Genomic DNA, 23,109 nt, shown 5'->3' with positions numbered 1-23,109 from the left:
TCTCTTTTCTTTAAATACCCCGGTCTCTGTGTCACTTTTCTCTAAATACCCCAATCTCTGTTTCTCTTTTCTCTAAATACCCCAGTCTCTGTGTCTCTTTTCTCTAAATACCCCAGTCTCTGTGTCTCTTTTCTCTAAATACCCCAGTCTCTGTGTCTCTTTTCTCTAAATACCCCAGTCTCTGTGTCTCTTTTCTCTAAATACCCCGGTCTCTGTGTCTCTTTTCTCTAAATACCCCAGTCTCTGTGTCTCTTTTCTCTAAATACCCCAGTCTCTGTTTCTCTTCTCTCTAAATACCCCAGTCTCTGTGTCTCTTTTCTCTAAATACCCCAGTCTCTGTGTCTCTTTTCTCTAAATACCCCAGTCTCTGTGTCTCTTTTCTCTAAATACCCCAGTCTCTGTGTCTCTTTTCTCTAAATACCCCGGTCTCTGTGTCTCTTTTCTCTAAATACCCCAGTCTCTGTGTCTCTTTTCTCTAAATACCCCAGTCTCTGTGTCTCTTCTCTCTAAATACCCCAGTCTCTGTGTCTCTTTTCTCTAAATACCCCGGTCTCTGCGTCTCTTTTCTCTAAATACCCCGGTCTCTGCGCCTCTTTTCTCTAAATACCCCGGTCTCTGTGTCTCTTCTCTAAATACCCCAGTTCTTGTCTCTTTTCTCTAAATACCCGTCTCTGTGTCTCTTTTCTCTAAATACCCTACGTCTCTGTGTCTCTTTTCTCTAAATACCCCAGTCTCTGTGTTCTTTTCTCTAAATACCCCAGTCTCTGTTCTCTTTCTCTAAATACCCCAGTCTCTGTGTCTCTTTTCTCTAAATACCCGGTCATCTCGTCTCTTTTCTCTAAATACCCCGGTCTCTGCGCCTCTTTTCTCTAAATACCCCAGTCTCTGTGTCTCTTTTCTCTAAATACCCCAGTCTCTGTTTCTCTTCTCTCTAAATACCCCAGTCTCTGTGTCTCTTTTCTCTAAATACCCCGGTCTCTGCGTCTCTTTTCTCTAAATACCCCGGTCTCTGCGCCTCTTTTCTCTAAATACCCCGGTCTCTGTGTCTCTTTTCTCTAAATACCCCAGTCTCTGTTTCTCTTTTCTCTAAATACCCCGGTCTCTGTGTCTCTTTTCTCTAAATACCCCAGTCTCTGTTTCTCTTTTCTCTAAATACCCCGGTCTCTGTGTCTCTCTTATGCAAAGCTCCGATGCCCAGGGTTCGAGGAGGCCTTCCCAGCGTCCCCTCCCACAGTCTGGCGCATCGAAGGCCAGCACAGTTCTATTGAGTAGTCTGAGCAGTCAGAGAGCTTCTGTCTAACAAGGTGTCATTTTCAATAATCAAGCTTTAATGCTGGTCTGTGGGGAGAAATGCAGTTATTATTCAATTCACATAAAGCAGTAACACTTAACACTGCCTGTTTGCAATGCAACTCTATGGTATTTACACTGCATGTCCTAACTGCACCTATTAGAGTGCAAATACACGTGGTCATGAGGTCATTAATATGTAATATCAGCATGCGATATATGGCATTACCCACAACGGCTGAGACAAAAAGATCAATGATTTAGTGATAATTGTCAGCGCTTATGCCAGTGGAAATACTGCTGATATTTGGGTTATCCCTTTAATTAAGACATCATAGAGGCAACAGTGAGTGTAATTACAGGTAACATGGATTTGTGCAGTAAAGTATACTGCTACAGTGATTAAGTAATTACTTTAATAATTCATGAATATAATTTGATTCACAATTATCATTGTTTTATTTATAAGGCAATCCTCATTCCCCCATAATTTTAACCATATGCTTTTATTGCCTTCTTATAATTATTTTTTTAATTTTTTTATTATACCTCAAATGTGCAGTACTCACAATACTGTTTGTTAAGCCAAATATATTTAAAATATATCTGAATTTATATATATTTGGTTGCTTGCGATCACAGCCTGGGGAAGCTATGGTTATGAGAATAGCCTCTTTTTGCTGTAACTTACATAATTCAGTTATTGTATTTTAAATATATATTTGTAAGTCCTGCTTGTTGATGGACCCCGTGCACCTGTATTTCATTTTTTTATGGGTAACCATGGCATCTGCAGAAAGGCTCCCGTAAGCTTCTTTTTTTAGCATCCTTACTTGTTATTGACAAAATATATATTTAATGGGTTCTGTTTCATAAGCATATGTTCCTGCTGAGTTCTTTGATGTAATGTGAGCAGTAATGTTATTTGAAAATGTTTTCCCCCTCGCAATCTGGCTTTACGTACTCCATATTCTATAAACTATTACTCTCATACATATTAATTAGAGGAAACCAAAAGCAGCTCAAGGAGCAGTGTTGGCAGAATCTAACAGTGGTTCTTCCTGCATGTGGGGTTAAACAAGATTCTTTGGGTGGTCACAGTTGTGATTGAAGCCGTGCATTTTGGGAAGGATCAGATCATGTTTAAGTTCTGTTCTTTGCTCACCTGAACACCTGTTTCAGCCAGCATGGCCTATATGATCATATATTATCTCCTATTCTCTGTGCTTTAAATAAGTCCACTATATTCATCCAGTCTCTTCTAGGCTCCCGATGACTGTTAAGCAAAGTATCGATAACTAGAAAAATATCATGATGATATTTTGATATTTTAATATCATGATATGATATTTTGCCCTTACTGCCCAACCCTCAGCAAAGGGCCAAACAAATAAGCAAATGTGGTGTTTTAAACACCCTTGGTATATCTTGCTATTTGGGGGATTCTAAATTTGATTTTTCTTTCCCTTTTTCTGCTGCTCTGTAAAGTGTCCTTGTGACAGTTCCGTAAAAAGCGCTATACAAACAAAACTGATCTGATTTTATTTGACATCTGCCTGGGGTTCACACTTTATCCCAGTAGCATTAGTGCTGCCCTTTCCCATTCCAGTGCTCCAGTTCCTTCTTGTTTCTTTCTAGTGTTAATTACAGCATCTAGCTAGACTTCTAATTACCCAAGTGGGGTTTGAGGGAATCTCTTTTGGGAGGAATATCAGTGTTGGGGGTCAATTCTGTTAAAATTCACTGAATTCTAGAAATTAACTGAAACTGAATTCAATTGAATTGAATGGATTCTATGAGGATTTCTCAATTTACTAATTTCATTTCATTCCTGAATTAAAATGGAACTGTTCCTAATTCTCTTAAAATAGCAATAATGGCTTATTTATTTATTTATTTACGTATGTATTTATGTATGTTACCTGATCAGCATACTGTCTCCCACAGCAGAGAGACTTCGCACGAGGAAGCCAACAGAAAAATGTATATCATTGTGTTAAATCGCGCTAAAATGACATTGCGGTTATGTTGTGGAATGGCTCCTGCGCGAGGACATAAACCGGCGTCCCGCAGCTGGTCACTCATTAAATTCAAGGTGACGTGTTTGCATCCACCTGGCTCGCGCCAGCGCCGAGGCGATCGACTCTCCCTTGCCGCAGATGGTAGCTTCCAATCTGACTCGCTCCACAGCGCGCAGGGCTAAACCGAGGATTGGATGTCTCTCTCGTTCAGGCTACTCTTCTGTTTGCCTTTAATCAAAAGAAAGGGTTTCAGAGACGAGTCGTATTAAACGCTGTCTTTCTACATTTGGCCGCGTTCAGCAGTGAGAGAAACGCCGTGTGGGACTGCTTTAGCGCTGCATTTTCTCATATTTGAAATTTAAATCATTTTCTCTCCCCTTTCCGTTTTCCTCTCTGCATTTTTGTAAAAGCTAGTAGTTGATACAAAGTAGAGGAACTATTTTATCTGTGGGAGAAAGATAAACAACGATATAAAACAAACGAACTTGCGACCAGAGCTAGTGCTTCGTTCAAGTAAAAGTTTCCTTCGAGAGAGGATAATGCTGTAAAAGGACGCTTGTCTGAACAGGTAAGATTTTTTCTTTTTCATTTGAGCCGATACACTTGCGCTTCCCCGACTGGTTCATACCAGGTTCGATGCAGAACCTCTTATGATGTACAAACAAACAAACAAAACGAAATCTATTCTGGCTGCGCCGCTGCATGTGTGTGTGTGTGTGCGTGCGGACGTACGTGTGCGTGTCTGTTTCAATTTTCAGGACCACGAGCACCAGAGGCGGAGACAGCAGTGCTTTACAATTGGATTTTTATTATTATTAGGGTTTGTCGGTTAGTGTCATCTTCGTTATTATTGCTGTCATAATGGGTTTCAGCGCGTGGACGCAGAACGTGTCAGCGTGTCTCTGTGAATAACTAGATCGCCCTGCAGCGAAAATGCTTGGTCTCGCGGGCTGAATTTATGTTTTATTTGATCTTTGACAAGAATCCAGTTAAATTTCCGGGAAAGTGTCAGAGGCCTATGTTTGACAATCGGCTAGGGAGGGTATGTCGGAATGCACTTGTATGAATCACCCCGCGTTCTGCGCGACTGCGTCCAGCTCCGCTTGCGGGACGTGCATAGCTGTTCTGACATACCCGGACCTAGAGTGCAAGTGTAGAGGGCAGCGGAGGTTTTTTTTAAAGTCATAATTCTCTCGAGTCTTATCCTACTCGTCTCATCGGTGTATTTGTCAGCAATGTACTGCCATACACATTATCATACAGTGTCTGTCTCCTACATTCGGAGCAATGTGGATTTGTCATGCAGTGGCGATACTCTGAGCGCATTGATCAGGCTAGCGTCTCATTACTGCTCACTGTGTACCGACTAAGTTGTAAGCTATTTCCGAGACTCCACCGTGGGTATGCGTTTAATCTCTGTTTGAGAACAGCGGGTATGCAAATGAACAGTGCGCGTCACAGTGAGTGATATATTTTTAAGGAGGCAAGCGGACCATAACATAGCTGTGCTGATGCGCTCTGGACAGCCGCGGATGTATAAAGTGCCGCAACCCCGCTGCATCCGAGCAGTGTGCTGACCCGCGCGTGATCTACGGGCCTGTTCGCCGCGAGCTCAATGAGTCGTGAAATGCGTATCCCCTCCCTCGTGCCTCCGAGTGTTTGCGATGCGCACTGCCTTATTGAAATCGCCACGCAGCCTCGAGGTCGTCCGCTCTGCTCCCCTCCCGCGTGTGTCTACTCTCCCATTAAATATGCTTCAGTGCGCCCGAGCTGCAAGAGAGGGAACGGGCTATCTGTACTTTGAATAAGCACAGGTGGGCGTGTTTAATGTGGTCATTGTCCCCGCTTCTGTGGCTGCCCCGTGTACATAAGGGTCGCCTGGACAGAGAGGAACACGGTTCCGTGTCGCATGGTGTTGTTTTGCCTTGTGGTCCAACAGAAGGGGAAGCTGCGGGTGTTACTATAGCGATGCTGTGTTGTGGTTTGAGGTGAGCCCTTATGTGTGGAAGTTGTGTGCTGTCCGGGCTGTAATGGACTTCATTGCTGGCTGATTGACTCCACCTGTCTGCCCAGTCACTCTGACTCCAGCAGAGAGCTCTGAGCAGAGGAGAGAGGAGATACCCTGCTGGGGCTCACTATTTCTTCTGCTCCACTCTCTCCCTCCTTCCCTCCCTCCTTTCCTCTCTCTCCTGCTGCTGCCTCTTTCTGTCTCTCTTCCTTCATGTTCCATCTCTTTCTCTCTGATCCCTACACCATCCCCTGCCCGGATCTCTACTCTCTAATGTTAAGATACAGAGGAAGGATTTCAAAAGATAAGGAGGGAAAAAAGCTGTCTGACTTCATTCACTAATTACTCATCTCTCTCTCTGGCGCACGCACACACAGACACACATACACATGCAAACTAATACGTACATCAGTAGACATGCACACCCAAACACTAAACATGACACACGAGGAGATAAACCCCACTCCTAGTGTCTTTGTGTGTGTGTGGATGGGTGCGTGTGTGCGTGCGTGTGTGTGTGTGTGTGCGTGTGTGCGTGCGTGTGTACGGATGGGTGCGTGTGTGTACGTGTGTGTGTGCGTGTGTGCGTGCGTGTGTACGGATGGGTGCGTGTGTGTACGTGTGTGTGTGTGTGTGTGTGCATGCGTACGTATGTGCGTGTGCGTGCGCGTGCGTGTGTGTGTGTGTGTGCGTGCGTGTGTACGGATGGGTGCCTGTGTGTACGTGTGGGTGTGCGTGTGCATGTGTGTCTGTGTATGGTAGGACGGGCTTGCTGGGTCTTGGCAGCAGAATTTGCCCAGTAGTTTCCCGCGGGGCGGAATTATCCCATTTATCAGGAGAACTGTGATAAATCGAGAGCATAAACAAGTTAAGGATGGAGGCTGAGGAGAGGGGGCTGTTTCCAGGGCGACAGGCAGTCGCCCACAGACCGTTCCCTGGAGAGGAGCTCGGGCCCTGGCAGCGTGTGGCGGTGTTCAGGGGGCGTTGGCAGTGTGTGGTGGTGTTCAGGGGGCGCTGGCAGCGTGTGGCGGTGTTCAGGGGGTGTTGGCAGTGTGTGGCGGTGTTCAGGGGGTGTTGGCAGTGTGTGGTGGTGTTCAGGGGGCCCTGGCAGCGTGTGGCGGTGTTCAGGGGGCCCTGGCAGCGTGTGGCGGTGTTCAGGGGGCCCTGGCAGCGTGTGGCGGTGTTCAGGGGGCATTGGCAGCGTGTGGCGGTGTTCAGGGGGCATTGGCAGCGTGTGGTGGTGTTCAGGGGGCGTTGGCAGCGTGTGGCGGTGTTCAGGGAGGCGTTGGCAGCGTGTGGTGGTGTTCAGGGGGCGCTGACAGCGTGTGGCGGTGTTCAGGGGGCGTTGGCAGCGTGTGGTGGTGTTCAGGGGGCGTTGGCAGCGTGTGGCGGTGTTCAGGGAGGCGTTGGCAGCGTGTGGTGGTGTTCAGGGTGCGTTGGCAGCATGTGGCGGTGTTCAGGGGGCATTGGCAGTGTGTGGTGGTGTTCAGGGGTGTTGGCAGTGTGTGGTGGTGTTCAGGGCGCTGGCAGTGTGTGGCGGTGTTCAGGGGGGCGTTGGCAGTGTATTGCGGTGTTCAGGGGACGTTGGCAGTGTGTGGCGGTGTTCAGGGGGTGTTGGCAGTGTGTGGTGGTGTTCAGGGGCGCTGGCAGTGTATTGCGGTGTTCAGGGGGGCGTTGGCAGTGTGTGCGGTGTTCAGGGGGCGTTGGCAGTGTGTGGTGGTGTTCGTGGTGGAGTCCGGCGTCCTGGCAGTGTGGTCTCTCCCCAGTCTGGGGTGTGTATTTATACACACCTCTGTTTCTACCACTTCTGCACACACACACACACACACACACACACATCCTTTTCTATTACTGTCAAACTATCACTATTAGCTAAAAATCTGCACTGTCTATGCAAAGCTCTCACCCGCCTCTCTCTCTCTCTCTCTCTCTCTCGTGGGGGGGTGGGGGTGGCCTCCTCCCCTCCTGTCTGATGGATGCCAGCGGTGATTTCCGGGCTTCAGTAGATTAGGGGATTATGGGATAGACGGTCAGTGCAATGACCTTAATGTGGCGCTAAGAGTTCAAAGTGCAGCGTCTTTCCCCTCAAGGGTTTAACAGCTTATTCTCTGCCATGCCACCCGCCACACCCGCGCTGCCACCGGAGGGCAGTGTTCTCGATTATTTCTTGAAATGTTTGCCCCTTTATGTTAATAAATCAATCTGCTTCCACACTCTACTGTCACAGTGTAGTGCTGATCTTAGAGGAGAATGCCCTGTTACAGTGTACTGCTGATCTCTGTGGAGAATGCCCTGTTACAGTGTACTGCTGATCTCTGTGGAGAATGCCCTGTTACAGTGTACTGCTGATCTCTGTGGAGAATGCCCTGTTACCGTGTACTTCTGATCCCTGAGGAGAATGCCCTGTTACAGTGTACTGCTGATCGCTGTGGAGAATGCCCTGTTACAGTGTACTGCTGATCTCTGAGGAGAATGCCCTGTTAGTGTACTGCTGATCTTAGAGGAGAATGCCCTGTTAGTGTACTGCTGATCTTAGAGGAGAATGCCCTGTTACAGTGTACTGCTGATCTTAGAGGAGAATGCCCTGTTAGTGTACTGCTGATCTTAGAGGAGAATGCCCTGTTACAGTGTACTGCTGATCTCTGAGGAGAATGCCCTGTTTCATTCACAGTTTATAAAGGGTGTTAAACTGGCTCAAACAGAAGCTGAACATTTGTGACGTTAGTCTATTTATTCTGCAGAAACCCTTTTAAAGTGCGCTGTGTTTCCGCTGTACCCTCTTAAAAGATGGAGGTCACTGCCCTCAGTTTTCTTTTTAATTGCTTTAATTTATCAAATTAAAATCAACAAAGTAAAAATTAACAAATTAAGTTGATTAAGGCAAAAACCCATACCAGCCTACACCTATAATTAGTTTGCAGTTTAAACTGTAAAATGAGTGGGGAAATTCAGCTGCTGTGGCCCATGGTTGTGTGATGTCACTTCTAACAGATCCAGAGAAGCCCTTTTCCAGTCTTCTGCAGAACGTGCATTTTGTAAGACACTGTTAACACCAATATTCAGATGTGAATGTGTATATTAGAAGGTGAATGTGTATAGATATTTACAGATTGAATGTACACAGATATTTACTGATTGAATGTGTATAGATATTTACAGATTGAATGTGTATAGATATTTACAGATTGAATGTGTATATTAAAAGGTGAATGTGTATATTAAAAGTGAATGTGTATATTAAAAGGTGAATGTGTATATTAGAAGGTGAATGTGTATATTAAAAAGTGAATGTGCTCGCGTTATTGCTTGCAGCATATTTCAGGGTGGGTCTCGGATGCCTCTGTCAGGTTTGGCTGTTTTAAAAATGGAAGATCATTTTCTCTGCTGCTGAGTGTTGTTTTTGCTGTGGTGCGGGCCTGCGTGTTTCTGTTCCTGCTCCTTTCTCACGGGTGTCTGTGTGCGGTGTAGCGTGCATTTAGGGTCTCCCTACATCTTGCATTACTCTGATTTATCTCTCACGTGTGCCGTGTGTGTCTGAGTCCGACAGCTCAGAACAGACCCGTTTTATTCAATAAGAGGCTGCCAGCCTGGCAAATTCAGTTAGCACTTAACATCGGGCTCCCTCTTAACACCCTTATATCCTCACACCTTATTACAAACGCTTTATTTATTCCCATTTTCCTGCTGGGGCTGGAGCAGAATGTAGGTAGCATCTCAGGAGAGTTCAGACTGGCAGTAATTAAATGAACTTTGATATTTCTTTACAGAATTTGACTTGGAAGGAATGAAACATGACATTGAATTTTTAATATTGAGGATTCTTGTTTTCTCGATGTTCAGCTGACCAAAAGTGTTTGCTTATTAGATTTATTGTAAAATATACAGAAGCATATTGATTGCAGGCTGTGCTGAGGTTGTCAGTGCTGCCTCATGTGGGAGCGGTTTCTGTGTAATTGACAGAACAAACAAGGAGGCTCCGAAGGCCTCCGGTTTTGGGGGAAAGGTAAACGTGAGAAGATTTCCTAACTGCTGGGTTGTGTGTGGATTCACAGAGTGAGTATTTGGTCTGCATATCAGTGAAGATTCAGATGTGTGGAACTATTTGCTTGTGATCTAATTGTGGAAGTTGTGGTATTTCTGTTGAGTTTATCATTCGGGTTTATTTGTGTTGAGTTTATACGTTTATTTGTGTTGAGTTTATCCATCAGGGTTTGTGTTGATTTTTAAAGTTGTCATTTGTGTTGTGAAAGCCATGCATCTGGTATAATATGTGGGTGTCTGAAAGCGATGTCATGATGTTTTGTGTTGAGTTGTGAGATATGATGTTTTGTGTTGAGTTGTGAGATAAGGTGGTTTTCTGTAATTGCATTGGTCGCTGAAAAAGGGACGCTAAGCGTGTGTTGCGTTTTACTGCGGTGATTGTGGTGTGTTGTGTTTTACTGCGGTGATTGTGGTGTGTTGTGTTTTACTGCAGTGATTGTGGTGTGTTCTATAGAGTGGGATGTGAATGGACTCAGTGATTTTTGGTGTGTGGAGCTTTGTGAGGATGTGTTTTCTGTGATGGATTGATTTGCTGAGATGCGGTGAGAGCTGTGTGTCGCTGAGGAGATGTGGGAGTGATGATCTGGCAATAAGTCGGCTTTTGAAGGTAAAGTGGTGGTTCATGTGGATTTGTGGGATTTGCTCTGTTAATCAGAGGGTTGGTATGGCCTGCATTTGAGTGGGGTGTGGGGTGTGGTGTGGGGTGGGGTGTGGGGTGTGGTGTGGGGTGGGGTGTGGTGTGGGGTGTGTGGTGTGGGGTGTGGTGGTGTGTGGGGTGTGGTGTGTGGTGTGGGGTGTGGGGTGTGGTGCTCTGTGGTCTTGATGGGTGTAGTCTGTACTGGTCTGGAAAACTAAAAGTAAAAAAAACGAAGTTTGGCAAAGGCTCTGTTGTGGAGTGTGGATGAGCCCCACGGTCTTGTGTCAGATCAGGGCCAGTGATGCTGCGGCTCTTTGTTTGACAGGTTAACCTTTCAGTGTGAGGGTTAAGGTGAGGGTTATGGTAAGGGTTAGGGTTAGGGTGAGGGGTAGTTTCTGTTTCATATTGCATCACAGACTTTCTATACAGAATATCCAGATGTAGTGTGGGGTCCAACACCAGGTGTCTGACAGTGGTCTGCTCTGGCCTGGTCTGCTTTAGTTTGGTGTTGTTTTTTTAGGAACCCAAACTCCCCCCCCCCCCCTCTCTAAGTGAGACATTGGCATGCTCCACACCTGGGTGTTCCTGCAGCATTTGGCTGAGACCTGCGGAGGGGGGGGGGGGGGGGCTGAGTGATGATTTATCGAGGCGGCCCCGCATGGCAGCATGCCATGATTAATGCCTGCTGGGAACGCTTTCAGGAGCACGAGTTTAACCTCCACCCCGCGAACACACCCCCGTGAACGCACCCCGCCCTGGGACAGAAACCAAGGACAGGCCAGGGTGGACATGCAGCACTCACCAGCTGCAGTCACCATGACGACCACACTACACGCCTCCTGTCTTACAAAACCCCAGGAAATACCCCCCCATCCACTCCTGACCCCCGCTGATGGTCAGATTCAAATCCACATGAAAGCTGAAGAAGGACACTGGGTCTGATGCCTGTGGCCAGCCAAACAGTGCTGCATTAATTACATGTCCTCACCGTCCCATATTAATTGGCCACCCTAATAGTGCTGTATACTAATTATGACAGCAGCTAAACGCATCTTTGTCTTCATTAGCATCTGATAAAAGCGCATCCTTTTTAAAAAATCCGTCTGCAGAGGCACAGCTGGGGGCTGCTCACACAGCCACCCTGAAGTGTGTACAGATAACGAGGCGGACCCTGTCTGAAGCAGCTCACCCTGTCTGAAGCAGCTCACCCTGTCTGAAGCAGCTCACCCTGTCTGAAGCAGCTCACCCTGTCTGAAACAGCTCACCCTGTCTGAAGCAGCTCACCCTGTCTGAAGCAGCTCACCCTGTCTGAAACAGCTCACCCTGTCTGAAGCACCGGACCCTCTGTGTTGTAGTTATTGGGTAATGTTATTCTGCACTGTGCAGTGATTGGGTAATGTTATTCTGCGCTGTGCATTGATTGGGTAATGTTATTCTGTGCTGTGCAGTGATTGGGTAATGTTATTCTGCGCTGTGCAGTGATTGGGTAATGTTATTCTGTGCTGTGCAGTGATTGGGTATTGTTATTCTGCGCCGTGCAGTGATTGGGTAATGTTATTCTGTGCTGTAATGTGTAATGAGGGATCTGGCTGGGAGGCGGTTCTAATCCTGCTGCTGGGCGTGTCCTTTTGGCTCCTCCCGTTTTCCTGTACCTGGAGGCCTCAGCAGGGGCTCATCGGACCTGTTTTTAGGGTCCACCCCCCCCCCCCTTTTTCCCAACTCATAGGGTTTCCTGCAGTTCCCCATGCATTACAGAAGGAAGTACTTTAAGGGGGAAATTGGTGTCGTTAAATTCACATTAACCAGGGAGTGAAATATTCCTACGGAATTCAAACAGTGTTTTGATTTTTGTACAGGAAATGGCAAAGAGACCAGCTGAATGTTAATGCTGCCGCTGGTGCTAACGGCTAGCTGCTGCTAACTGCTCGCTGATGCTAACGGCTCACTGGGGCTAGCAGCTGCTAACAGCTCGCTGCTGCTAACGGCTCGCTGGTGCTAGCGGCTAGCTGCTGCTAACAGAGATCTATGAGATCTGTCCCTATGCTGGTGCTACAGCTCAAAGGAGAGCCGGTCGGCAGCACTGCCCCCCCCCTGGCCCCGCCCCTCTGGCTGCTCATCAGCGCGTGACGGCGGGGTTTCACATCCACCGCTGCATTTCGCCGTCTCGGTGAATCTTTGACCTTTTCATCGCCTGATTGGCTCTGTCACATGGATGCAAGCTTAACACTCACAGAAATAGTGCAGATAAGCCCGGCATTTACGCCACAATGGCAGCATCCATCACAACATGAGAGGATTTCAGAGAGAAAGAGACGCTTTTAATCTGACGAACTTGGCATCCCCCCCCCCCCCCCCCCACACACACACACAAACACACACACACACTCAGTATCTGGTAGCTGCCTGGAACAGAATAGATTAAATGTGTTTGCCAATTATTATGTAATGTCTAAAGTAGCACTATTCATATTTTGTATTTACTGATATTTGCTGAATGGTAATCTTGAGGTGGTTTTGTTTTTCAGAAATAAACCCCCCTGTAATGTAATATTTTAATAACCTCTCTGATATGATGGTATATTGTCACAGTGAATCTCTCTCGATGATGTGACAGTGTATCGCTGTTCACTGCTAATTGTTCGTTCTCCAGGTTTTAATTATGGAAAGCAGGTGCTGGCTTCTCTTAAGGGAATCGTTTGTCTCTGCATGTCAGGGTGGCTGTGTGTGTGTGTGTGTGTGTGTACAGATGTGTGTCAGAGCGGTGTGTGTGAGTATCAGGGTAATGAACTGCGCGTGTGTGTACTGTGCATGAGCGTGTGCGTATTGTGCGTGCGTGCATGCATGTGTTTGTATTGTGCGTGTGTGTGTGTGTGTGTGTGCGTGTGCATTATGCTTGCGTGTGCGTGTGTGTGTGTGTGCATTATGCTTGCGTGTGCATGCATGTGTGTGATCACAGTAAGGCTCCAGCGTTTGTCCCCGAGTCGCTCATTATCAGGCCCAATGAGGTGTCTGTAATCTCTTCCTGCAGTGTGAGTAGAGAACAGGAAGCAGGACTGTCTGTTTACTGAACACATTCATCAAATACTTGACCTTTGACCTGTCAGAGTGTGACCTGGCCCCCTTCCCTCACATGGCCTCCAATGAAGTTGCTCCCTGACTCCCAGCTGGGTTAGAAACATGTTACTTCCTCTCCGCGTACCGACACCACTTCCCCATCTTACTCTACCGTTTAATTCCACTCTCTTACTCCTCCGTCTTACTCCCCACATCTTACTCCACTCTCTTACTCTGCCTCTCATTTCTGTCATATGGGTTATCTTATTGGCAGCAGTCTTCCCTACTATAAATCAAATTACTCAACAGTATTACAAATCGGACTGCCTGCTAGACTGTGGCCAAGCTGGTCTACGATAGGTGTGACTGCAGCATCCCCACAGTGCACTAGAACAGCTGTGTGTGTGTGTGTGTGTGTGTGTGGGGGTGGGGGGGGGAGATGATAAATCCTGGAGAGAGAGGATTAGGGCAGGGACCCTGCTGATTTTAAATCCCCAGGTATATAATTGTCTGAAAATGACAATGCAGGGATGCCGTGATCCATTTATAATATGAGACAGAATCCAAACTTGCACTTTATTTTGGGTTGTGCTTGTTGACTTAACTGGACACTTATCTTCTGATGTGCAGATTGGAGGTAATGTTCAACTGGACAGCTACGGTATATGAGTGTATTTACCCCATGAAAAATAAACAAATAATGATATAATGCACTGATTGCCCCACGGCTGTTTGTGTAACTCAAGCCATTCACACAGCTGGGTGCATGCTTCCGAAGTCCAGGAAAAAGGGCTGGTACCCCACACCATACCTGGAGTCTAAAGGGCTGATACCCCACACCATACCTGGAGTCTAAAGGGCTGATACCCCACACCGTACCTGGAGTCTAAAGGGCTGATACCCCACACCGTACCTGGAGTCTAAAGGGCTGATACCCCACACCGTACCTGGAGTCTAAAGGGCTGATACCCCACACCGTACCTGGAGTCTAAAGGGCTGGTACCCCACATCGTACCTGGAGTCTAAAGGGCTGGTACCCCACACCGTGCCTGCAGTCTAAAGGGCTGATACCCCACACCGTGCCTGGAGTCTAAAGGGCTGATACCCCACACCGTGCCTGCAGTCTAAAGGGCTGATACCCCACACCGTGCCTGGAGTCTAAAGGGCTGATACCCCACACCGTACCCGGAGTCTAAAGGGCTGATACCCCACACCGTACCTGGAGTCTAAAGGGCTGGTACCCCACACCGTACCTGGAGTCTAAAGGGCTGATACCCCACACCGTACCTGGAGTCTAAAGGGCTGATACCCCACACCGTGCCTGGAGTCTAAAGGGCTGATACCCCACACCGTGCCTGGAGTCTAAAGGGCTGATACCCCACACCGTACCTGGAGTCTAAAGGGCTGATACCCCACACCGTACCGGAGTCTAAAGGGCTGATACCCCACACCGTACCTGGAGTCTAAAGGGCTGATACCCCACACCGTGCCTGGAGTCTAAAGGGCTGATACCCCACACCGTGCCTGGAGTCTAAAGGGCTGATACCCCACACCGTACCTGGAGTCTAAAGGGCTGATACCCCACACCGTACCCGGAGTCTAAAGGGCTGATACCCCACACCGTACCTGGAGTCTAAAGGGCTGATACCCCACACCGTACCTGGAGTCTAAAGGGCTGATACCCCACACCGTGCCTGGAGTCTAAAGGGCTGATACCCCACACCGTACCTGGAGTCTCGCCCACACATCTCTCTCTCTCTACGCTGTGACCCTGGGGTCTGACACCCTTTCTAACAGCTCAGTCTCGGTGGGAGATGGATTGCTCTGTGTTGGAGGTGTGTGTGATTTAAAAAAAAAAAAAAAAAATTGTACTATTATTTTATTTTGTTTATCCGGGTCAGCGCTCGATTGAAAGCATTCATGACTTCCATGTGTTGAATTTGGCTGAAACGCTGCTTTGCATTGGCAGGAAACATTACAGAACTATGTACTTTACAGATAAAACTGAGCTGAGCTCATCAGTTATATTTAGAGAAGAGAATGTGAGTTTGTCACCAGTACAGTATTTACTGAAAGACCCGGAGCATGCAGGGTTCACGCTGCTGAGCATTTGCTCTTTGGTAGATCAGGCACCATGGATGTAGGGACTGTGGACTCTCACTCGCACACAGTTGTCCCTCTCTCTCTCTCTCTCTCTCTCTCTCTGTGTCTGTCTCTCGGGGTTTCTGGTGAGTGTTGCTCTATCGCTTCTTCTCCTCCCCTCCTGTCCCCTAACCTCTGGCGACCACATCCCGTTGCACAGAAATTAAAAATGAATCCTCACTGTAAAGTCACCCAAGGTTAATGAATTATAAATGACCACTAATCTATACAGGATCAGATTGAGGCTATTGTTAATGCACATTTCATTTAATCGCGATTTAATGCAGTCCACAGAAATGCACAAGCTCCACCCACTGAGCCAGCCGGTGCAGTGACCTTGTGCCCGTCCCTTTAAGGGCTTTTCTGCAGTCAGACACTGTCCCCGTCCCTTTAAGTGCCTGCAGTGCATGCAGACCAGAGGTGGATATACTGAGCTGCTGCTGGGCTGTTTATTTGGAACAGCAGCCCATTGGTAGGCTATGAAATGTGAACAGTGTGGAATTGTGTTGTAAATAATAATAATAGTAGCACTACTGAAATATACATATATCATTTTTCACACATGGAAAATATTGCTGTTTAGTGATGATTTAATGGAATCCATAAAAGCACATCTAGATTCAAATTGTACATTTGTTTACTTTTTTTGTTAAAAAACTGATTGCATTATTGGCCCTCTTGTGCTTAGCCGGGGGACACCACACCCAGTACTAAGAGGCTGTTTCCTGTAGCGTGTGATCAGGCTGGAGAACCGTTCCTCCATCTTTGATGTGCCTAGGTCTGTGCTTATGCATTGCAGTCTCAGATTCAGACCACAGGTTTCTCTGGGATATAAGTCTGGGTACACAGATGGCCATTGCACAACACTGATTTTTTCACCATTATAGAATTTATAGAATTTTATTGCAGATTTATTCTTTGATTTCCATTTAACAGAATCTTTGTAGATGCCAGTTTTGACGCCTACAGCATGTTATAATTGTATTAGCATAAACATGCAGTTTTCCCATGAGCCTCAGGATTCTGATGTCACGCAGAGCAAAACCTTTGCCCATATATGGATTTCCTGATCAAAGGGTACATTCTCTATGGTGCCAGTAATTGTTGGGGCGGGGGTCCTATTAGGGGCTCCTGTTATACTGCTGTGTACCCCTGAGCCTGGCATACAAGCAGAATCACTTCCAGAAAGAAACCGCGCTTGTATGAATGCTCATGGTGTTAAATGCAAGTGTCATAAGTGTCTCTGTAATGGTGTCTGAGCAACTGAACAAAGTAAAGCAGGGAGGGCTGTATGAAAACGTTTACTCATGCGGCTAATTGAAAATAAATAAGCCATTATAGTCTTTAATTGCGCTTTCCTGTTCTTACCCTCTTAATCTGGCAGACTTCATTTCTTCTGTGTGTGTGTGATTGTATTGGCCGAGTGGAGCAGCCTGGAGCAGCTCTGAGCAGCCTGGAGCAGTGTGGAAAGGACAAGGTGACTCATACCTCCTGCTGAATTTCAGCGTCATCAAAGCGTGTTGAGTTTGCGCTGCCTGCTACTGGAGCACTGCGCTGTTACCGCTGAAATCCCCTCAGCCTGCGCTCTCTCTCTCTCTCTCTAACTGCGCTCTCTCCCTTAGCCTGCACTATCTCCCTCTAACCGCGTGCTTTCTCCCTCAGCCTGCGCTTTCTCTCTCTCTAACTGCGCTTTCTCCCTCAGCCTGCGCTTTCTCTCTCTCTAACTGCGCTCTCTGCCTCAGCCTGCTCTCTCTCTCTCTCTAACTGCGCTCTCTCTGCCTCAGCCTGCTCTCTCTCTCCCTCAGCCTGTGCTCTCTCTCTCTGTGCTCTCTCTCTCTGTGCTCTCTCTCTAACTGCGCTCTCTCTGCCTCAGCCTGCTCTCTCCCTCAGCCTGCGCTCTCTCTCCCTCTAACTGCTCTCTCTCTCCCTCTAACTGCGCTCTCTCTCCCTCAGCCTGCGCTCTCTCCCTCTAACTGCTCTCTCTCCCTCTAACTGCTCTCTCTCTCCCTCTAACTGCGCTCTCTCTCCCTCAGCCTGTGCTCTCTCCCTCTAACTGCACACTCTCTGCCTCTAACTGCGGTCTCTCTGCCTCAGCCTGTGCTTTTTCTCCCTCTAACTGCGCTCTCTCTCCCTCAGCCTGTGCTTTTTCTCCCTCTAACTGCGCTCTCTCTCCCTCAGCCTGCGCTCTCTCCCTCTAACTGCGCTCTCTCTGCCTCAGCCTGCGCTCTCTCCCTCTAGCTGCGCTCTCTTGCCTCAGCCTGTGCTTTTTCTCCCTCTAACTGTGCTCTCTCTCTCTAACACAAGCGGCTCTTTCATTAGGTAATTCCAGCGTATGATCAAAGGACATCATCATATAATGCTGGCTTGTGCAAAGTGGATATTACCTGAAAGGGCACTCAGTGCTGAGAGATTCACTGCAGACTGACAGCGTATTTTATTTAATGGGAGCGAGACTCTGCCATTCCGCACCGTTTAAACATTTTATAAGATGCTGTGCGTTCCGCGTCATCCATTTCCATAAAGATGTTAATATATGATGCATTCAGTCAGTGATCAAACATTACAGAGTTGATTAGAAAAAAACTGTTTCTTTTGGTCTCTAAAATTGTGACTAATCATGCTTATTTTAAAATTACAAGATCAGTCTCAATGGTTTTATTTTTCCACCCATTTGACCATGTGAATTGAAAGACCAGGCCAGTGTGTGTGTGTGTGCAGGGTCAGTGTGTTTGGGGGTCAGTGTTTTTGCAGGGCGCTGCTGTAGTTTGGCTTAGGAAGGACAAACTGACATCTGGCCCTACACCCATGTGTGCAAACAGGCCTCTGTCCTCTATTTCCCACAACGCACTGCTCCCGCAGGCTCTGCAGAGCAGGTGAATAAGAATGCGGTGATGGTCAGATAGTGTAATACGCTAACACTGGCCGGCCGAGCCTGGTAGAGCTGCCGTTTACACCACCCCGCCAATCCTATTACAATCCTTAGAGTCTGAGACCCACACACCTCCTCCAGAGAAATCCAATTTCGCATTTTTATTTATTTATATAATTCCTGCTGAAGCGGAGTTCTCCCCTCTGTGCTGCTGCGGTGCTGGTGCTCTGTGTGAGAGGCTGTGGGTCCGGGCTGTGCTCTCTCGTGGTGGGGGGGCGGGCGGCGCCCTCGTCTCCCAGCATTCTCATTCTGAGGGACGAGGACGCACGGGCGGTTTGGCCCGTTTACCCAGGGGGTCAGACTCATATTTCCCCTGGGCCCTCCGTGGCCACAGTTTGAAATCCACTGAAATAAAAGACAATGAAAGAAACTTAATGGCAGTGAAGAAGGGATTCCGTCTGACTGTCTCTTTCTCTCTCTCTCTCTCTCTCTCACACACACACACACACACACACACGCTCTCACACATTCACACAATCTCACGCACACTCGCACACACACACATGCGCTCACACATACACACACGCTCTCACACATTCACACACTCGCACACACATGCGCTCACACACACACGCACTCACGCACACACACTCTCTCTCACACACACACGCTCTCACACGTTTTCACAATCTCACACACACGCGCACACACACACATGCGCTCACACACTCGCACACACACACACATGCGCTCACACATACACACATGCACTCACGCACACACACACTGTCTCACACGTACACTCGCTCACACACACACACACACACACACGCTCTCACACATTCACACAATCTCACACACTCGCACACACACACATGCGCTCACACATAGACACACGCACTCACGCACACACACACTCTCTCTCACACACACACAGGTGCTCACACATTGACACAATCTCTCACACGCTCGCGCACACACATTACATTACATTATTACATTACATTATAGGTATTTAGCTGACGCTCTTATCCAGAGCGACTTACAACAGAGTAACCAAACTCAGGATCAAGTCCGCTTAAGTCCATTGAACAGCATGTAGGTAAAAAGCCTTTACTATGATGCATACAATAAGGAGAAACAAGATAGTCTGAACAAAAATTTTTTTTTTTTTTTTTTTTTTTATATAGTTATGGGAGGGGGTTTAGGGAAGAGGAGAGAGGTACACAGAGAAGAGGTGCGTCTTGAGTTTCCGTTTGAAGGTGCTCAGACACTCTGCTGTTCTGACCTCCACTGGAAGATCGTTCCACCATCGTGGGGCCAGAACTGCAAAGAGTCGAGACCTTGTTGCTGCTCGTGTAGGGGGAGGAATCAGCCGCCCTGTAGTAGCCGATCGGAGCGATCTGGCCGGCTTGTAGGGTCTGATCATCTTCTGCAGATAACCAGGAGCTGACCCCTTGACTGCTTGGAAAGCAAGCACCAGTGTCTTAAACCGGATGCGAGCTTGCACTGGTAGCCAGTGGAGGGAGATGAGGAGGGGAGTGACGTGGGAGTCACGAGGGAGGTTGTAAACCAGACGTGCTGCTGCATTCTGGATGAGCTGAAGGGGTCTGGTGGCTGATGCTGGGAGGCCAGCCAGGAGGGAGTTGCAGTAGTCCAGACGTGACAGTATCATGGCCTGGACCAGGAGCTCACACATACACACATGAAAGCACGCACACACAGAACTGCACACTACAGAGGTCTGAGGATAGCTCAGTCTGTGGGATTGTATTGTTCAGAGTTATTCTTAGTGATGGTTCCGGAGCTGGGTGGGATTAGCTGAAAATGACCCCCCCCCCCCCCCTTTCTGTCCCCGTGGCGATAAGGTGCTGCTGCAGACTGCTATCCATGGCGATAATGACACTATTGCCCAGGTTTTACAGAAAGCATCGTATTTCTAAATTTACCATCACGTTTAATCCATTTTGTGTCTGTGAGTGTGTGTGAGAGTGAGAGCTCTTTTTCTCTCTCTCCCTTGCTCTATCTATCATCTCTCCCTCTCTATCTGTCTCTATCAAATTCAAATTCAAAATGCTTTATTGGTGTGACATATTTTGAAATATGTATTTCCAAAGTGTTATCAATCAGAATAATAACAATGATGAAAGGATTAACAAAAAAATAAATATGAAGATGAAAATACAACCGACAAATCTTTCTCCCTCTATAGCTCTCCTCTCTCTCATTCTCTCTCTAGGGGTATCTCCATCTCCCTCTGTCTCTCTCTATCCATCCTATGCATCTCTCGCTCTACTTCCCCCTTTCTTTTTCTCTATCTGCCTCTATGTCTATCCATCTCTCTCCATCTCTCTCTTCCTCTCTTTCTCTTTGTGTGCTGGTAGCTACATTTCATTAGCAGTGGAGAAGGGCTGCTTTTTTCCTGAGGTAGAAGGCTGTTCAGAAGCTGGTTTGGTGGGCTGGTTCTGGTTAAATGCTCAAGATTTATAGTTGTGTGCACTTTTCATATTTTTCCTGTCATTTAATTTATGGGCTGGACTTCAATTATTTAGCACATTTCCCAGCACAAAGCGCTTCATAGTGCACATGCAAGGCAGCCATGCAAGCCGCCAACCAGCTCGTTGGGAGCAATTTGGGGGTTAGGTGTCTTGCTCAAGGACACGTCGACACTCAAACACACCAGGGATCGAACCGACAGTTTTCCAGATGCCAGACGACCACTCTGCCTCCTGAGCTAATGTGCCCCCTAGCCCCAATTTAACCACAAGGCAGGTTTAGTCTGTTGCCATTTGCTTTGTCTGAACTTTTTCAGCAAATGCTTTAATTTCAGTGACTTTCAACAACTAGGACCCCACTGATTTCACCAGTCAGCCTATAATTTAATCATTTAAAGTAAATTAACCTGTTTTAAGGGGACTGTGTGTCATGGAGCACATTGGAAATTAAGAAAATTAAAGAATTCATTTATTAATTGACTGATTGGAAGTTAAAAGTCCTAGCATATGAATATGTGGCATTTTATTCTTCGTGACATGCACAACTATTTCTGAAAATGTGGCCTAAAGATGTTAAAGAGTGCGGTAGACATTTAAAGAGTCTCGTTAACAACATTCGGCCACCCATTGTAATCCCGAGCTTCAGGTATTTTTGGAACAGTGAGCTGTATGCAGGGACACCTGGGCCCCATTTTAAAACCCCTGCTCTAATGTACCTCCACATCTGGAAAGGGCAGTAACTGTGTGTGAAGTTTGGACCTGGCAATCTGATTGGTTCTTACAAGTTCAACACTAGAAGTGTTGTTGGCCGAGTGAAGCCTTTTACTGCATCTTAAACAGTCATTTCCACATTTTTTAAGAAACTAAAAAATACATTTTCTTCAAGAAATTTCAATATGTTATACATGCAATGAGTCACTAATTTTAAAAAACCATGCACTCTCTGTGCTGCTCTGTAGGCTGTAGTGTGCAGAGTATTTGATATGCTTGTATATTTTTTCGTCAGGGTGTCAGTTTTTAAAGGGAAGTGGCCCCATCGTAGACTGACTCCACACAGCTGCCCAGACTTCTGAGTGTACCCCATAAAGAAACAGCAGATTGGCCGCCAGTGGTGTTCGGGGGATTGTGTGGTCAGAAGAAACCCCTGCTCTTCTTGTATCAACTTCCTCAAGATGTGTTAAACACATCTGCAGAGGCAATTTTGAAGGAAATTACCCATAATCAGGAGTTGGCATAAGTGGTACACAAGTACGCATTAACCGTAAAAAGATTAAAATGCATGGAAATTTTGCCATAACGATGCAAATGCCTACCTATTTTTAGGTACGCGTTCCATCTGGACAATAATTGTTTTGATTGGCTGGTGTTATGTATGGGGCGTGTCCTTCCGTACTGATTTGATTGCCTGGTGTTATGTATGGGGCATGTCCTTCCGTACTGATTTGATTGACTGGTGTTATGTATGGGGCGTATCCTTCCGTACTGTTTTGATTGGCTGGTGTTATGTATGGAGGCGTGTCCTTCCATACTGATTTGATTGACTGGTGTTATGTATGGGGCGTATCCTTCCGTACTGTTTTGATTGGCTGGTGTTATGTATGGGGCATGTCCTTTCGTACTGTTTTGATTGGTTGGTGGTTTGGGGGCGTGTCCTGCTTGAGCATCTCGGTCAGGCCGGCTGCTCCGCTGGTGTGGGTTTCTCTAAACAGCTCAAGCAGTGGAGCAGTTCCCCGTTAGAAACCCGGCCCAGCCCGGTCCCTGCCCTGCGGACTGGGGCAAGCGGGAGAACAGCTGAGCCTGCGTTACCCCGTATGACCCCGTCTGACCCTGTATGACCCCATCTGACCCTGTGTGACCCGGGTTAAAGGGGTTAGACGGGGTTAAGCCGGCTCAGCTGGGGTACCCTGCTACACCTCCAAACGCGTGTCTGATACTATGGACCTGCTACACCTCCAAACGCGTGTCTGATACTATGGACCTGCTACACCTCCAAACGCGTGTCTGATACTATGGACCTGCTACACCTCCAAACGCGTGTCTGATACTATGGACCTGCTACACCTCCAAACGCGTGTCTGATACTATGGACCTGCTACACCTCCAAACGCATGGCTGTGTGTATAACCTTTAGAAAAGCCTTTAGCACATTGATGGGAAATGAAACTTGTTAACCCTGTTAATGTTCTGTTAAGAATTCAGACAGGCCAGGTATTGCTTTATTGAAGGGAGAAAATGATGGCTGTGCTGCATAAACTCACTGCGTACTGCAAGATAGCAGCCATGCTAGGACAAGCCACCATCTGTTTGTCTTCATACTCCAAAGAACCATCCACTACAGTCCTCCCACAGTTACCTAATTGTTCTCATTTCGCAGAAACGTGGTCGCTGTTTATCTGACTAATCTGTGTGTCCTCCAGGAATGGAGCTGAGATGTGCTGAAACACCAGACCTTGTTATCTGCCCCCTAAATGCCCCGTGATCAGCCCTCTAAATGTCCCGTGATCTGGCCCCTAAAGGTCCTGTGATCTGCCCCCTAAATGCCCTGTGATCTG

At 47.2% G+C, this 23,109-nt stretch overlaps 1 long non-coding RNA gene across 1 annotated transcript; it reads left to right on the top strand.

Annotated features, from left to right (window-relative positions):
- Positions 1-1,822: 1,822 nt before the first annotated feature.
- On the top strand, positions 1,823-21,890 carry LOC135249737 (uncharacterized). Its single transcript, XR_010328742.1, has 3 exons — positions 1,823-3,879; positions 16,578-16,670; positions 21,564-21,890. It is a non-coding gene; the product is annotated as an uncharacterized LOC135249737 (long non-coding RNA).
- Positions 21,891-23,109: the final 1,219 nt, after the last annotated feature.

Source organism: Anguilla rostrata, chromosome 3, assembly GCF_018555375.3.
Source record: "Anguilla rostrata isolate EN2019 chromosome 3, ASM1855537v3, whole genome shotgun sequence".
NCBI classification, from domain to species: Eukaryota; Metazoa; Chordata; class Actinopteri; order Anguilliformes; family Anguillidae; genus Anguilla; species Anguilla rostrata.
Note: the sequence above shows the minus strand (reverse complement) of the source record. Positions and strands in the feature narration are given on the sequence as shown.